Source organism: Macrobrachium rosenbergii, chromosome 54 (genome assembly GCF_040412425.1).
Source record: "Macrobrachium rosenbergii isolate ZJJX-2024 chromosome 54, ASM4041242v1, whole genome shotgun sequence".
NCBI classification, from domain to species: Eukaryota; Metazoa; Arthropoda; class Malacostraca; order Decapoda; family Palaemonidae; genus Macrobrachium; species Macrobrachium rosenbergii.
Genome location: NC_089794.1, coordinates 11527818 through 11542817, shown reverse-complemented (window position 1 = coordinate 11542817; position 15000 = coordinate 11527818). Strand labels below are relative to the sequence as shown.

Here is a 15000-nt window from a genome sequence, read left to right as displayed (position 1 = left end):
TAACTTTCATTAAAGCCAGTAAAGGTCGCTTTCTTGACGTCCATGCCATTTGTGCAGACGCCAACTTTACTGAATGAAACATGGCCGGACTCTGACGATTATAGACCAGTTTTAAAACGCATCTTCTCTGCGCAGCTGCTAAAAACGTCCGTACTCAGTACACATTTGGAAAAGAGGAGAAAAAAAAATTTATTCCCCGAGGTCGTATGTTTTTAGACTAGTAGAAACAGAGGGGGAAAGATATTTCCTTGTTAGGGCTACTTCCTACCACAATTGCACCCTGAGGCCTCATTCTTCCCGTTTCACTCTACATACAACTGAACAGTAACGTAGTTGGTCTGAATAGATGGGACTGTAATGGTTATATATTCTTACGGTAAAAAGCTGCCGTGTTCTTTCATTGATTTAGGATTACGGTTTCTTACGTATTGACTTTTCAGTGTTGAAATGTAGGTTTTTGTAGGATATTCTAGGAAACAAGGTAAAATACATTGGACTATTTCGGGATTTTATCACTCAAATGTCGACAATTTCAGAACAGTTAGAACTGACAGTTATCTATTGCATCCAGACAGTTAGTCTTTTTCTTAAAACTTCCAAAACATTCATGCCTTATTAAAAAAAAATCCATTATAAAATGGATGACAGCAACATCTCTCTCTCTCTCTCTCTCTCTCTCTCTCTCTCTCTCTCTCTCTCTCTCTCTCTCTTTCAATGTATAACCCTGAATAAAATTCATCTTCAAGCATGCCTCTATCTGTATTGACCTTCATCCATTTTCCACTGAAAAACTCTCGCTGAAGCTGACTTTTGTTTAGAACAAGTATGCGAAATAATATTCCTCTATCACTGAATAAAAATAAAAGACAAATAAATAGGAACCTTCGAGATAAAGCTTTTATTTTGGTGAGAAATTATTGAGTCATATTGGGGAATCGAAATTCAATTCTTTTCCAAATACCCTCGGGTATCAAGACAAGACAGATTTTCCATTGTTTCTGAAGAGTCTCACCAGTCTAGATTTTACTGTTGCCTTTGGATGGGAGAGGAAAGATTTCAGAGTTGGTGCAACTCCATTGATACGAAATAAAAGTAATTTTATTTTGATGCGCTTATGCTCGTCTCTATAAGTAAGAAAATGATGTACAAAGTGAAATAAAGGATTAATTTTTCTTTAATCTACTGGTTCCGTTGCGGAAATAATCATTCGAAATATTGATTAATAAAAATGCATGAAAGATATATTTAACAGCATACTAGAAATTTGATTACCATATTAATCGTCGGAGATAATCCACGAACAATATCCGATTAGTTTTCCTTTGATGAAAGTAATGTCAATTATCCATTTTTACTCTAATGTATGAAAACAACTGCTGAAATGACCTCATTGAACTGTTATAACGTCGCGCAAATGACAGTTTCCAATTACAGCGATGCAATAAAATTGCCAATTAAAATTAGTAATTGTTCGTTAATGAAGCGCCTAAATAATTAAATCAATTAAGACAAAGTTATTTCATCGTTTCCCAATAACAAATACACCGACGATTCTGTTCGGTGTATTATAGATTTTCCATTACGCCATATGAAAACGAAAGGACAGTTAGCATTTAACTTGAGCTTTCGGCAATAAGAATCTGTTCGCAATTGACTTTGCGTGCGCTCTCTCTCTCTCTCTCTCTCTCTCTCTCTCTCTCTCTCTCTCTCTCTCTCTCAATATATATTTTCGTAAAGATGTGTTTATATGTATAAATTATATACATAAATATACATACATACATATATATATATATATATATATATATATATATACATATATATATAGTACATATATATTTCAATATATATAATATATCTGTCTATCTATATGTATATATATATATATATACACACACACATACACGCACACACACACACACACACACAAACACACACATATATATATATATATACATACATACATATACACATATATTAGTTGAAAGCAATTATTTAAGTGGCAGCAATAATTTACTTACAGGAATCTCCAATTCACCGAAGTTTTTTTTTTTTTTATTCCCATGCGAAAAATTTCATGTGAAGAATACGCAAACTTCTTTCTTTCGTTTATAGTTCTCTGTCACGACAGCCGTTTCGCCTACAGTCGCTTACAATCTGTTCTTGTTGTTTATAAACGAGCTGGGTTTATGCCAGCACTGGCTAGGTTTAATAAGAACCTGAGGCTTATCATGCGGTAAACCTATCCCAGTATCAGCCCTAATAATGAAAAGTCAAAAATGCGCCTAAGTTTCTTCAGCCCAATCGAGTTTTCTATACGGCGTATAGTGATGTACGAAACTATCAGCCACGGCCTATGAAACTCGCAGTCGCGGGCCCTGTGTTGTTGGCACCCGTAGCGGTGTCAGACGCACGATCATGGCAAACTTTAACCTTAAGTCAAATAAAAAACTACCGAGGCTAGAGAGCTGCAATTTGGTACGGTTGATGATTGGAGGGTGGATGATCAACATACCAATTTGCAGCGGTTTAGCCTTAGTAGTTTTTAAGATCTGAGGGCAGACAAAAAAAAGTGCTGGCGGACAAACAAATATCCACCTCGCTAGTTTTCGTTTACGGAAAACAAAGAACGGCACCGCTCCTTTGGACCGAAGGAGATTATTAAAAATGTATGGTATATAATTCAAATGTCCTGAGGTGTAAGTTTCAAAACGACAACTACATCGGACACTGCTATGATCCTTCCGAGGGTATGTGGGGCTATAGAAACGAGGGGACCAGAGAAGAAGTATATCTTAGTTTAACCAGACCACTGAGCTGATTAACAGCTCTCCTTGAGAGGGCTGGCCCGGAAGGATTAGACTTATTTTACGTGGCTAAGAACCAGTTGGTTACCAATAAGTATATCTTAGTTTAACCAGACCACTGAGCTGATTAACAGCTCTCCTAGGGCTGGCCGGAAGGATTAGACTTATTTTACGTGGCTAAGAACCAATTGGTTACCTAGCAACGGGACCGACAGCTTATTGTGGAATACGAACCACGGGACCTACAGGAGACATGAATTTCTATCACCAGAAATAAATTCCTCTAATTCTTATTGGCCGGTCGGAGAGTCGAACGCTGGGCCAACAGCGTGTTAGCCGAGAGCTCTACCCACCCCTCCAGTGAAGAACTGCATCAGGGGGCCAAACATCGGCATTTTATAGACAATCATGATAGGAAGCCATTCTTACTAAGTTACTAGGGCCGTCTTTATGCTTGATAGCAATCTTAAACGAACAGATTATGTAAGCAGGTTACACTGAGAGAGAGAGAGAGAGAGAGAGAGAGGGAACATGTACTTAGCATTGACTTTATGGAAGCTTCATTAATGAACATTCACTAATGGTGCAGCCCGACGTGACTGGTTATCATTATAAATGAAAATCATTATATTTATTCATTAATGGTAGGAGATTCGTTATTCAGGAACAGATAATTAACATGTCTTCCTAGTGATAGTCATCTAGTCTGTCCGTGATTAACGAACACGTAAATTATCATACATTAAGTTTTTAAACATTATTTTAAATAATTTTCTTCTATACTTAACAAAAGGTCACGTATTTTATCTCTCTCTCTCTCTCTCTCTCTCTCTCTCTCTCTCTCTCTCTCTCTCTCTCTCTCTCTCTTCTATTGTACACTTTGATCTGTCGGTATAGCGGACAGATCTCTGCAAATACTTTGGTTTCTTCTCCGTCTACTTTCTTTAAGAAAAGTACCATCAACGCCATTATACTGAAGTGAGTACATTTCTTAACAAACACTTTTACTGTAGACACACAGTAAAAGTCTTGTAAAATAATAATAATAAAAAAATGCAGGTTTTATAATTAGGATTATTCTAAATGATCCCTAGTAATTTCGGCATCAAATAATATTCACTAGTATGTATATTCTTATCAACCAACCCAACCAGCGTACAAAAATTATGTCAAAACATCTTCTCAATAACCATCCGTTTTGCTGAGAAGTTAGTTCGTTGCAACAGAGAGAAGCCTCAAAGAATGAAAATGTTCGTGTTTAATTGTACAGATATCTTTTTCGATTCCATTACCGGCTTCACAAACTAACAACTATCACTAAGATGTGGACGTTATTGAGCAATAACATCCCCTGTATTATGTTCTGGAAGGTAAAATAACTCCCTTAAGTTAATGTGGATTCGTTGTTTCAGGAATTTTATGGACACGGGCCTCGTTTTGTAAAGGTTATTGGCGTCCACTTTTTATAAAATAATTTTGGTACGTGCCTCACGCTGAGTGCCCTGGACAACCTGAGAGGAAGGAATTCTACAAAACTTCTACATCTACTTATAGAAGAGGAAAGAAGTAACCCACGCAACATAAAGGAGAATTAGATCCGCTGGAGTTTACCCGGCCAAGTTGAATTTAACCAGTTCACTTTAAATGCAAACTGAACTTGAACGTAAAACGCTGAAGTGTTTTCACCCAGTTTCCCCTGGAATTCGTCATTGGCAACTCGCTGAGCGCTAAGCACTCGGTCCCCTGATGCGAGTTACACACACGTGTAAGTGTTCTTAAACGAAAATGTTTCCCCTGCAGGTTTAATCTTACTTTATTACATGAAAAATATTTCACTATGTCTGAAAATGGATATTTAGTCATATTATTGAAAGTCGTTAACATAAAATGAGAGACGCGCTTGTCAGGATGCTAATACTATTTATTTGAAAAAGGATTTTACTGTATCTAAGAATGAATGCGTTTATTCATAGGATTTGAAACCGGAACAAAAATGAAGTCAAAGAAAAGCGATGATGCAAGCAGAAATGGCTTTGTTGAAATATACAAGTTACTCTACTTATACAGTTATATGTCGCCTGTAATTTGTTTTACTTTGTATTGCTAATTTCATCAAAGATATGAGCGATATTCAACCGTCAGATAATATCAAATACGACAGAAAGAAAAATGAAATCGCTGCTGTTTTATATGACTTGAAATAAATTTATACCTGTTTTACGCAACACCGTCATCACAAATGAAGATGATAACTTCCATTAGCATTACGTTTTGTGTTACATTTTGTTCTGAGGAAAACTTGTGTAATCATGGAAATAATCTGCGCCTGCGTGCATTCTGTGTTAGGGCTGTACCACTTCCTTGCCATTATTTCGTAATGCGGCACTGCAATCATAATTTCTAAACGTCCGATTGCTACGATGAATTACAGAGAACGGTCCCAACAAACACTGGCGCCCGGAACTCCGAGCTCCAGCAGCATTAGCGTTGACGATTATAGGTGAAGGAAAAGTTACTGAACGAAGCGGAATTTACAGTTTCAAATCCTCTAATTTTCCTCTGTTGTTATTTCACAAGATATAATAGCTGGTTCGGTTCAAAGTCCAAATTCATTTCAGATGATAAAGCCCTTTCTCCTCGGAATGAGAGTTTAAATGTTTTCGGAGAGAGCGGATGCATGACGGGAGTGGAATCAGAGGAAAGTGGAAATTAATTTTCATTATCTGCATTATTTTCGATAAGGGGAGGGGAGGATATCTTTGTGGTGTCGAGCACATAATTGCGAGTATATGTTTAACGGTTTTTTACTTATAATTTGCATATTTCAGTTTGATAAAATAATAATATTTGCAGATTGTGGTGTAATTCTTCACATTTGTGAATGCAGTTCTAGTTGTATAACTGAATTTTATAATTATCGAAATACATAAAGAGAAAAAAATATGTCTTGTAAAAACAATATAAGAAAGAAATGTTTCGACAGATATGAAATTAATTAAACGTTACTTGAGGGGATGAATTTTTTATATCCAGATATTTATACTAAATTCTCAGATCGGGGCAGAATTCAGCTTGATCTTTTTCCTGAATTTAATTCTCTTTTTGCGTTCTGCATGGGAATGGTGACCTTATTTAACTGACAAACAAGGAAGTCAGCTTGTTATTTAGTCCGTCCTTCATCCCGGCCTGCCTCCACAAGTCGACTCAGCTGTAAATGCGAACTACTAGTAGATTCTTCTAGGCGTCCAAGACAGGGCAGTTAAGAAATAGTCGCCATACTGCTTCCTACTGCACAACGTGTTCCAAGCTTCTGGTCGCTGACATTGGCACCGCGAAGCTATTCCTCTCTACTTGTTAGTAAGACCAAAAATATTACGAGAGTCATCGTGTGTAATTTGTGGTCAAAAGAGAAAACATTTGTCGGATCTATCCTAGATCCCCACTGGCTTTAACCCGGTATGTATCCACCTTTGCGGCGTGTTTAGTACAAGCCTGTTGGGGATTACCCTTAAAACATAAACAAAAGACTGTAAATATCATAAAACTAATGACCCCCAAGAAATATTAGTCCTAGATAACGACCCCCGAAAACCCTTGTGGATTGCTGTCTAGGAAAGATCCCATTTGTCATCAACGTAAAGGTTCACTTAAGATAGATATATGTCAGAATGGTATAATCGGTTTTCACGAAAGGTAAGAACTAATATCTAAGCTGAAAATATAACTAACCTTTCGTTGATTTAAGTTTAATATCTTTGCATTTATCTCTCGCGAATAAACTGTCGTTACCAAGACAACATATATAGTATTACGATTACTGTCATTGTCATGGACTTTGTGGAAGAAACTAAACACTTTACTGTCATCCCGTATGATCTTTGAAACTAAGCACCGAGCGATTAGAACGAGAAAAGTTGACATCATCTATCTCCACCTTGATCCCCGTAAGGGGGTAGTGCCGTCAGTGCACCTCGTGCGGTGCACTGTATGCATTACTTAAGGTTCTTTGCAGGGTGCCTTCGACCCCTAGCTGCAACCCCTTTCGTTCCTTTTACTGTACCTCCTTTCATATTCTCTTTTTTCCATCTAACTTTCCACCCTCTCCTAACAACTGATTCATAGTGCAACTGCGAGGTTTTCCTCCTGTTACACCTTTCAAACTTTTACTGTCAGTTTCCGTTTCAGGGCTGAATGACCACATTGTTCCCAGTGCTTGACCTTTGGCCTAAATTCTATATTCAATTCAATTCCACCTTGATGTGTTTGTTCATGTATTTAGTCGTATAAGAACTACTTGCTATGCATAAGGTTCCTATTTGTTCCTTGTGTATGCAACAGTGAATTATAAACCGTATTCGTTAAAGGAAAATTCGTTATTCTGGAAGAGACAATTAACAGGTCTTCCTAATGATAATCCTCTAGCAGTTGATAAAATGGACCATTTTTATGTGTGTATATTTATTCATAATATGAATATTAATTCACGCAATATTTCGCTGATTAATGAACACGTAAAAAATAATGCTTTAATTTTTTAATATTATTGTAAATCCTTTTCTTCAATACTTCGCAAAAGGTCACGTACTTCCAGGCATAATTCTCTCTCTCTCTCTCTCTCTCTCTCTCTCTCTCTCTCTCTCTCTCTCTCTCTCTGCGGTCTGTCTGTCTGTCTGTCTGTTCTGTTCCAGAACTCAGTCTGGTGATATTTTGTTCTTTTATCTGCATCATTGGCAGATCACTACAAGTCATTTAGAGCCTTCAGATGAGAGAAACAGTATACTTTGCATTGACACTTTAACTGTAGACACAGTAATTATAGAATATTCTAAATGATCAACAGTAATTTAGGTATCAGCTGATGTTCATCAGCTTATAGATTCTTTATAACCGACCCAAAGAACCATATATAAATTATATCACATACCTCCTCAAGATCCATTCCTTGTGCTGAGAAATCATTTTGTAACTGTATCATTTCCCTGAGAGAGAAAACTTAAAGCTGTAGAATCACTATTTTTTCCTTCATTATTGACCTTTCTCTGAAATGTTAGCGTATCTTCGTCTAATTTAGGTTTTGCGTGTATCGCATGTATTACGTTTGGCTGTGAGCAAAATGCTATCTGTTATGTATTTTTGGCATTGGACCATCATGTAATTATGCCTTTGCAGTGAATGAGCTTGAATCAGCTCTGGTAAAGATTACAGACTACCATTAGACCAAATGATATTGATTATTCCATTATCAGACAACCCATAGATTATAATGAATTATATTCGGTCATAATTTTATCGATGGAATGTGCATGGAAACATTTTTCGTTTTGACTGCGAATTGGAGTAGATTTTCCCCTTGTGCAAAACTAGAAAATCTCAGTTCATTAGTAATAAGGTACTGAAAATATGGTACCTGGGGAACAACAACTACCCTTCTTTAGCCAAACAGGCCTTCATGAGTATGAGTTGTAGTGCTGAAGAAGAGCTCCATTTGCATAGCTTTTCCTATGTGAACCTACATATTAGCATTTTTTGTGTCAAATGAATATATAATTATAATGAGGCAGACCTGTAATATTTACATTCAATCATTACCTCTCAATTTGCATACAAGCTCTACTTCATAAGTAAGGAATATTGAGGACAATTTTTCGAAATGAACTCGACCATGAAACGAGGATGCTTGCAATGCAAGCAACAAATATGAACTGTGCAACATTTTATATAGTTTACCTTTATTGTCAATTTACGAGGAAGAGAGTTCATAAAACAATTCACATGCTGGCCAATATTGCAGTAGGCTAGCGCACTTTAACTTGCAACAAAGTTAGTGTCTTTTTTATTGAAACTTTCACCATTTATTGCATGTTGTAACGCCACGGTCTTTTAGGGAGGATCTAAAAATAGAGAAACAGGATATATCTGATGAATATTGAAGATATCACCGATTTTTTTTGGAGATAAATAGTTTTTATATTAAAAAAATGTGTCTCCTTAGCAAAATATTAGTGATTTATTATTCCGTTATCAAAATATAAATATGTTATTCTCATTAGCAATGTATAACTATTTTGGGCTAGCTGATATCAACTTTAGAAATATATCCACAATCTCATGATCCTATTAATTCTGTTTGAGAATATGAGAGTATTTATCCTTTTTAAATTGTATTTATTTAATTTTTAAGATATTATTTAGCTTTCAGGGGGACGTTATTCCATGAGCGCTAACTTATTTTGCAAAAATAATCACTCTGACGAAAGATTTGATCGATAAACTTAACTAATTTATAGAGAATATTTTTTTTGAAGATATCTATTTTGTGTAATTGATTGGAATAATAATTTTTTATGTCATTTATATTGACTATGAATATTTACTAAAAACTAAATATAAAACGTTTTTATGAATTACTTTCCACTTTTGAGCTCTTAATCACAAGTCATATATTTTTATCACACCACAAAGACATTTTTCACTCATAAACATGTCATTTACTATCCATTTCAGGGACCGCGGCTCATCAGTTTTCCTCAAATATTTTTCTAACTAATTACTTGATCGACATGGTACCTTGACACAGTGTACAAGACACCTCCCGCTAATTTTTGGTAATATAGCGCATTGTCAAATGGTGTTAGTTAAGCTGTTTACTCTTGACTTTTAAAGGCAAAGTCGTATGAGCCAGCAGGACTAATCTACGCAACCGAACGTCCGCTATCCCCCATAGACAGGAAAACGGGGGCGGAGATGGGGAGGCCAGGAGGGATGAGGAAGGGAAGGGGGAGGGAGGGACGGAATGGGGATAAAGGACGTTCGAATGCACAGTTTGGCGATGCTTGGCAACACCATAAAAGTCAAGAGTAAACGCCTTAACTAAAACCATTTAAACATGCACTATATTGCCAAAAATTAGTGGGAGGTGTCTTGTACACGGCGTCAAAGTACCATTTCGTTTAATATCCAGTTCGCTCTGTCTCAGAAATAATACCGAAGGGGAATTACGATTTATAAGTGAATAGTCACCAGGTGGGATCAAACCACAAACAGCAACTATCTCTGAATTCAGTGACGAGTTTAATTACAACTGGCCTGTCACAAGAAGTATCAGTTGTTACCGACTCTACCGTACATATTCCCGTCGAGTGAACGCATTTGTAATGAGATGCGTCGTCAGCCCACGTACACGGACAACCGATTGGTACGTTTGAAACACATAGTTATTTATGAATTTTTATCGTATCACCGTGAACTTTTTCATTTACAAAAATTAATTCTGAACATGCCATTTGATATCCAATTCACTCTACCTCAGAAAAGATACCGAAGAGGTTATAATTGACTAGTGACAGTCACCTGGTGGACTTGAAGTCAGAATAGTTATATTCTTGGTGGTTTGAGTTCAATGGTGACTATCGCTTATAAATCATAGTTCACTTCGGCATTGTTTCCGAAGTAGAACGAATTGGATATTGCATGACATTTGTAGCTTAATGTTTGTGAATATATATATATATATATATATATATATATATATATATATATATATATATATATAAATAATATAATATATATATATATATATATATATATATATAAATATATATAAATATATATATATATATATATATATATATATATATATAAATATATATATATATATATATATATATATATATATAAATATATATATATATATATATATATATATATATATATATATATATATAAATATATATATATATATGTATATATATATATATATGTATATATATATATGTATATATATATATATATATATATATATATATATATATATATATACTCATATATATACATATATATACACAAATTTATATACATATGTATCTGTCTGTCTGTCTATCTGTCTATCTATCTATCTATCCATCATCTATTTATCTATCTATCTATATATATATATATATATATATATATATATATATATATATATATATATATATATATATATATATACGAGGATATATATATATATATGTATATTCAGAACGATAGAAAGAGTATAAGAGAGAAAAATATCCTAAACCAATATTTCTTAGTATATAATAAATACAACAATGTGAAACCATCAATGTTTCACTGAAGAAAATAAACATTGAACAGTTTATTTAGGCTAAGTAAATCTGTCCCAAGGCAGGGTTTCACATCAAAACACTCGGAAAAAAAAAAAACACACGGGGTGACGAGATGACGATATCCTGGCGATGACCCAACAATCCAGTATGGCGAGTATCGTGATAATATTATAATAAATAGCGAAGAATTAGTGATAGGCATATCTCACCCTTCGAACTCGAGGCCTCCTGACGATTCAGGAGACAACGTGCTGCTACGTGCAATTTCAAGTGAAACAGGTTGACCCACAGCACAGCTCAAGGTGAGGGCGCGGCAGACCTCACCGGTAACCTACAGTACAGATACCGTCTGTAGGGAGTTAAAAGTATGATATTTTGACACGACCCGAAGAAAACAGAGACTTTGGATAATATTCCAGATACAGCGAGTGCACAAAATATAGCAGGTATGAGATTCCTCTCAGTGGAGCTGAAAACCAATCCTTTCTGTTAGAGCAGCAGGGTAGAATCTCAATGCTGTCAGTCGGGGAAGACGGAGAACAATAGGGGAAACTAGCGAACCAGCAAAAGACCGTAGAACAAACAGCACTCCGTCGTTGAATATGAAAGGATAAAAACAAACGGTGAAATACACTACAATACCAATATGATAACACCAAGAGGGAGCCAAAGAAAGCCCAACATCAGCTTTATAGACTTTAAAGAAAGTGAAAATTTTCGTGAAAATTTACGTTAAAAATCAATGAATAATTCAAGAGATTATGATAGTTCTCTTCATATGAAAAATAATTTATTATTTTTTTTAATAAGACTACAAAACACTATGACAACAGGACCAAAAAAAATGCATATCCCCTATTCTAAAACAAGAACAATGCTTATAAATCAGAAAATAACACATTTGAAAGAAAATATCTGAAAAAAAGAAGGTAGTTATCTTTTCACGGAGTTCTCAAAATCTTTCAGTAAAACGACCTGAAAGGACGAAATCACATTCTTAGACCCAGCAATATGCTGGGAATAGATAATCCATCTCTCCTGGAGTAATAGACTCCAGCGTAAACATGCTGGTTTTTCAAATTTATTGATGAAGACCAGCGGGTTGTGGTCTGTGTATACCTTTTACTACTACAGAGGCGACAACAGACCTCGTGCAGAATGGCCTTGACCACACAAGGCCTCCTTTTCTCACGGCCCATAGAGTATCGTCTTCTGTTGAAGAAGTTTCTGGAGTATTAGGCGATAGATGGTGTTCCGTCGACTTCTCCTCTGCAGAAGCACAGCACCCAAGCCTAAGTCGCTAGCGTCAGTGGCTAAACAAAAAGGAGAGAAAGTCGTGAACGTAAAATAGAACTATCAACGCTGACTTAACCTTGTCAAAAGAACATCGACATTCATTAGTCCACATAAATTTGATATCTTTCTTGTCAATTCAGTCAAATAGGATTAGCTAAATCTAAAAATTTTTGAATAACCTACGGTACAGCCTACCATTCGAAACGCTTCATCGTCTCTTCTATTCTTAGGTGCTGGTGCGTTGAAATGGCTTCAACGTTAACACTTTATAACTTCTCAGCCAACTTACGCCAAGATAATAACCTTTAATGAGCAAAATCGCCTTTACTCAAATTGATTACTAAACCGGCCTTCTCAGCACCTTTTTTAAATAATGTCGCACTTTAACATGAGTCGCAGTCACTGAATATATTGACCAAATCATCTATAACACACAACCTTCCAAATTGCACGCAATATAATTCATCAGTCGTTGGTGCTGGTGGCGGCTTCTGACTTCTGGGCTACCGGCATGACCTGCATTCATAAAGACCATCACCTGTTACAAAAGCGGAAATTCTTCTCTTTATTCTCAAAAGACACCCCACCTGCTAATAGCCTTAAGTAAATCAACTGATTTATAGCGTGCTGTTAATGCGGTCAATACAACTTCCACACGAGGCAAAGGAAGGAATCAGTCTTGCTATCGTGTTCACTCAAGATAGTCAATGATACAAAGTCTATGTTGACCACCTCCTTCTGACCAAGACCACAGGGGAGCTCCAAGGCTGCAGCTTCGGTTCAATGAGGTCATGCGATCCAACATACACTTTACCTCCTGATCATTTCTTTCAGGGGTTCGTTTGAGACAATTGTTTGACAGGCTGGAGCCTCAACATCAACATCATGTCTGCACACCTGTCCTTCCTGGTGCGTCCTGAAAGAGTGTCTTTATATTCATCAACAAGGTTAATTAAAGAAGAGGCTCTGATAGTGTCTTAAAATGCCGGAAATTTCAAGATCTGATTTCTTAAAAATGTTGAATTATTACACAACTCCCCGGACTTATTGTTAACCTTGGTCAATTAGAAAAGGTTCACTTTCACTATCTCACATCTACTACATCTATTGTGACATTCACTACGTCTACATCTGTACTGGTCCATCAATAAATGACTTAGAATCAGATACACGCCATGACAAATCCTAAGTCTTCCGCTCTTTTCGGGTGGGCAAGTTCTAATCAACACTGACATCATTGATTTTCTTCCAGTACCTTCCAGGGCCTGAAAATTGTGCCTCTTCACGGATCCTCTCTTTGGCACTGGAAGTAAAACCAACACTTTGTCACCTTCACTAATTGTTCTGACGAGTACCAACATCATAATTATTTCTTCATTGTAGCCTGAGCCCCAACAGGTGCTCCTGATAAAGGAACGCATTCGTTTATAAAGTTTCCTGTAAACCTTGAAAGAGAATCAACTATATTAATATTAGGGAGTATCACCTCCCAGAGTTCCTTTACAAAGTATCCAGAGTGTCCCCTTTACACTATGTCCAAAAATCAACTGAAAAGGGAGAACCAACGGACTCAGCAGAATCGAACGCATATAAAACAACGCATACAACTTTATCCTAATCACACTGACGTTATAACAAAAATCCTTCTTTTTCAACACAGATTTCAGTGAAATTGATGGAATTCTTCTACTGACCTGACTCGATATATGAGAAGACGTAACGATTAATCCCCAGATCAGACATTTGGTGAAAATATTTACTGGTGGGCCTGTCCCGCAGTCGCTTTCGCAATAACCTTTCGGGAAACCAAACTCTCGTGAAAAAAACCAAATCAAACTATCAAAATTTTCTCCGCCCTTATACTCCGCAGAGGAAGCGTTTCGGGAAACGTGACATCCATCAATGATTATAGAATATACCAGTTACTCGCCCCTCGCGTCTCGCGGTAGCGACCAACTGTATCAATAACAACTTCCTGGAACGGGTTCTCCTACGGCCGGGATCAGAATAAGAGGAGCGCTTAGGTACTTTGATCTGAAGTTTCCACGAGCGACAAGTCTTTACAGGATAATACACGATGCCAACGCCCTTACGCATACAGACCAAAAGAAAATTACTGCGCCAATTTCAAAGTTTTCCTCGTACACCAAAGTGACCAGCTAAATTATTTCTACGACCCAAATATAACAGTGCTCACGATATTTAGTGGGAATTAACAACTGTTTCTAACTCTATCTGACGGCAGGAGCTCCCACCAACCCGCTGATGTGCGGTAGCACAAACCCCTTCCTTAACGAACGCGGTTCTTGCTAAACTCATGGTCACCAAACACAATATTGGAAAAACTCTTCGTACTGGTCTCTTTCTTTGAACGCCTTCGCATCCTACTTTTATCATCATTAACATCAATTAGGCTACTACTACTACTTCATTACTACTACGCCATTACTTCCCGTCACAAAGTCGTCCTTTTGTCGATCAATTCGCCTCTAAACTTGACATTAACATCCTCAGGAGATCACCTCTCTGGCCTAAGCTGAGTCACCAGAGACGTGGGATTAATTTCAGTCATTATGACAAATTGGGAATCGACATCATTATCACTACCTAACGCCAAATCATTTCAATATCAATACTAGGGACTAGCAACCGTCCACCATTGCCAGTTTAGCAGTTCCTTTGAAAATCTCAGCCAGATACACTTCCTCCAAGGAAAAGACGAAATGACTCCGGAAATCCTCCCAGGACAACAAACTCAGAATTAGAGAAAACAAAATCTTCCTTGGCAA

At 36.6% G+C, this 15000-nt stretch overlaps 1 long non-coding RNA gene across 1 annotated transcript in view; it reads left to right on the top strand.

Moving 5' to 3' along the window:
* The window catches only part of LOC136834503 (uncharacterized), a 210218-nt gene extending 204162 nt beyond the window's left edge, over nt 1-6056 (top strand). Inside the window, exon 3 of the long non-coding RNA XR_010851832.1 lies at nt 4220-6056. This is a non-coding gene — a long non-coding RNA (uncharacterized lncRNA). The remainder of the gene's footprint in view (nt 1-4219) is intronic.
* Nucleotides 6057-15000: the final 8944 nt, after the last annotated feature.